Source organism: Molossus molossus, unplaced genomic scaffold, assembly GCF_014108415.1.
Source record: "Molossus molossus isolate mMolMol1 unplaced genomic scaffold, mMolMol1.p scaffold_m16_p_21, whole genome shotgun sequence".
In the NCBI taxonomy this organism is placed as follows: domain Eukaryota; kingdom Metazoa; phylum Chordata; class Mammalia; order Chiroptera; family Molossidae; genus Molossus; species Molossus molossus.
This window is the reverse complement of record NW_023425357.1, coordinates 30,227,940-30,230,908: the sequence shown is the minus strand read 5'-3', so window position 1 is coordinate 30,230,908 and position 2,969 is coordinate 30,227,940. Positions and strand designations below refer to the sequence as shown.

The 2,969-nt window shown below is 43.4% G+C and overlaps 1 pseudogene; it reads left to right on the top strand.

Annotated features, from left to right (window-relative positions):
- The first annotated feature begins 1,760 nt into the window (after positions 1-1,760).
- LOC118638382 lies at positions 1,761-2,062 on the top strand (annotated as a pseudogene).
- The last annotated feature ends 907 nt before the right edge of the window (positions 2,063-2,969 follow it).

Genomic DNA, 2,969 nt, shown 5'->3' with positions numbered 1-2,969 from the left:
CCCCACAAACCCTCGTCCGGCTCCACGAACCCCAAGAAACCCGTGAGTGAGCCCAGCCACGCCACGCCCCCCTCTGCCTGACTGCAAACCATTGGCTGACCCAAACACTAATTCCGCCCCCTCTTCCCAATTCTTCCAATTGCGGCACCTCTCCTACCAGAATAGGCACGCCCCCTCTACGTCAGTCATTCGGCTTAAGTCACACACTCTCTTCGCGACTGCGGACACACACCTACTGGCGCACGATCTGCTGGGAGTTGTAGTCCAAGGTCGATAACCCAGGCAAAGCTCACAGAATAAGGTTTGGCATGTTGTCCTCCCTGTCTCCTCGCTGAACCCGGTAAGGCCCAGGATGTCTACAAACCAAAATCCAACATTCGTGCAAACCAAAGGTTACCTCTTCCCCTGAGGTCTGCCATAAAGTCATGAATGCATGATTGATTGTTTCATACACAACATCAGCACCTGCCAAAGTGTTCAGGGAACCCAGGCTTCCCAAGGCAAAACAATTTTGATAATCATACTAAGACGTTATTTGCCTTTCTCATTTTCTTTCTCTCACCAATGTACAGTGGAGTTTTCCAAAGGCTGAAAGATACTTGTTTGTAACAGATTGAACTGTAGAGCAGATGCGAGAATCCAGCAGTTTGGGTTTTTTTTTTTAACTTTTATTATAAGAGTTTATTTGAGCCAAACTGATTACATATATCAGGGAGAAGATCTCAAATGCTCCCTGCGCTTCTTTTTTTTTTTTTTCTTTATTGATTTTTAGAGAAAGGAAGGGAGAGCGAGAGATGGAGAGAGAAACATTTAATGGGATCGGGTGCATAACCTGAGCATATGCCCTGGACCAGGAATCAAACCAGTGACCTCTTGTTGCATGGGTCGCTGCTCAATCACTGAGCCACACAGGCTGGGCACTTTTTTTTTTTTATGAAGCCAGACATTAAAGATATTTGCTACTTTTCCCACTGGAATGTTTTTGTTTGGGGAAATACAATTTTTTTTAACTTTTTAAAAATATTTTTATTGATTTTTAGAGAGAGAGAGAGCCATCAATGTGAGAGTGAAACATTGATTGGCTGCCTCCTGCACAGCCCCCTACTTGGGTGTCATGCCTACAAGGCCGCATGTGCCCTGAATACCCTGACTGGGAATTGAACAGGCAAACTTTCAGTGCTCCAGATGAACCCAACCAACTAAGTCACATCAACCAGAGTGAAAATATAGTTATTTTTCACTTACAAAATGTATTATTCATGTTAATGTGCATTAATGTTTAACTAAAATAATGAATAAATATGTTTTAAATTCTCAGTTTTAATTTCTAATAATTACTATTAGTAGATATACACCACATAAAAGTTTGGTGGGGGTGGGGAGGGAGATCTTCAGTAATTCTTAAGAGTATAAAAGGCTCCTGAGGAGCACACTTTACTTTGCACTGAAGACTGCCTTTCATCAGCTGCTGGAGCTAAAACACTGAAGATGTCTCACTGGAGCAGAGTGGAACAGACCAGGGCAGGGCAGGGCAGGGCAGGGCAGGGCAGAGCTATCTAGCCAGAGATGCCCCTGGCCCCAGGGCTGCCTCACAGCCATGTTGTTTACACAGATATGCTGCATCACGGTTGAGCTGTTTTGCACTAACTAGCTTCCTTCTAAACCCTACCTAAAATTGATACCCATTCAACGCCAACAACTATCGGTTGACACAACTCAAGTTTACCAGAGGCCTACGTGCAGCCCCTGGGACTGCTGACATGTCCGTAGTCATCCCTGAGAAGTTCCAGGACATTTTGCAAGTACTCAACACCAAGATGGAGGAGAAGGGAAAAACAGCCTCTGCCATCACTGCAATTAAAGATTAAAAAAGAAAGAAAGAAAATACAGTCAGGTCCTGGCCAGTGGTCTGGACAACCAGCTCCATGAAAACCTGGAGCAACTGAAGAAAATTCAGACCCACAGAGGGTTGCACCACTTCTAAGGACATTGTGTTCGAGGCCAGCACACCAAGACAATCAGCCACCAGGGTCACACTGTGGGTGTGTCCAAGAAGAAATAAATCTGTAGGCCTTGTCTGTTCATAATTTTTATACCTGCCCTGGCCAAGTAGCTCAACTGGTTAAAGCATCATCCCAATAAACCAAGGGCACAGGTTTGATCCCCATTCAGAGCACAGACAAGAATCAACAAATAAAGGCATAAAGAAGTAGAAAAAATAAAAGGTTCCTGAGATCAAAAAGTTTGAGAACTACTATGATGACATGATGAGAGGTGGTTAGGTTCTCTTTTTATCCCACCTTCTCAAATTCTGGCTTAACCGGCTTAGGTTCAATTTTTTTATAGAAAAGGGAAATGACCTACTTCATTTATTTGGTTGTACAGAGGTAAGCACAGGTCTTGGAATGCAGACAATACTCAAGAGCAAACTATTATTGTTGTTGTTAATATCGCTATTTCTATGTGCAAGTCCTTGTGTGACTAGGGATAAAAAGGCTTCCCTTCCTTCCTGGAGTGTTGGATGTAATGGGGAAGACACTTATCGACAGTTAGGATGGCCAGCTCATCCCAGGAAATCCTTTGGTCCAGACAAACTGGGACAGTTTGTCCCAGTTTGGTCAAACTGGTCACTGTACAACAGGTATGCACTTGGCAGAATGAATTTGGTTTTATAAAAGACTTACAAGCAATGTGATAGGAAAGGACAGACTAAATGGGGACCTGACCTAGCATCCTGAAAAAGGTAACATTTAAGCTTTTCAACATAATATTAGGATTTCAATAGCTTATACTATCAAAAAATGTACTTCAACATTAAAAGTGTAAACAGCCCTGGCCAGTTTGGCTCAGCTGTTGGAGCGTGGCCTGTGGACCAGAGAGTCCCGGGTTTGGTTCCTGCTAGGGGCACGTACCACAAAAAAAAAAAAAAAGAAGAAGAATTTACAGGGAATCAGTAGAATAGGTAAGGC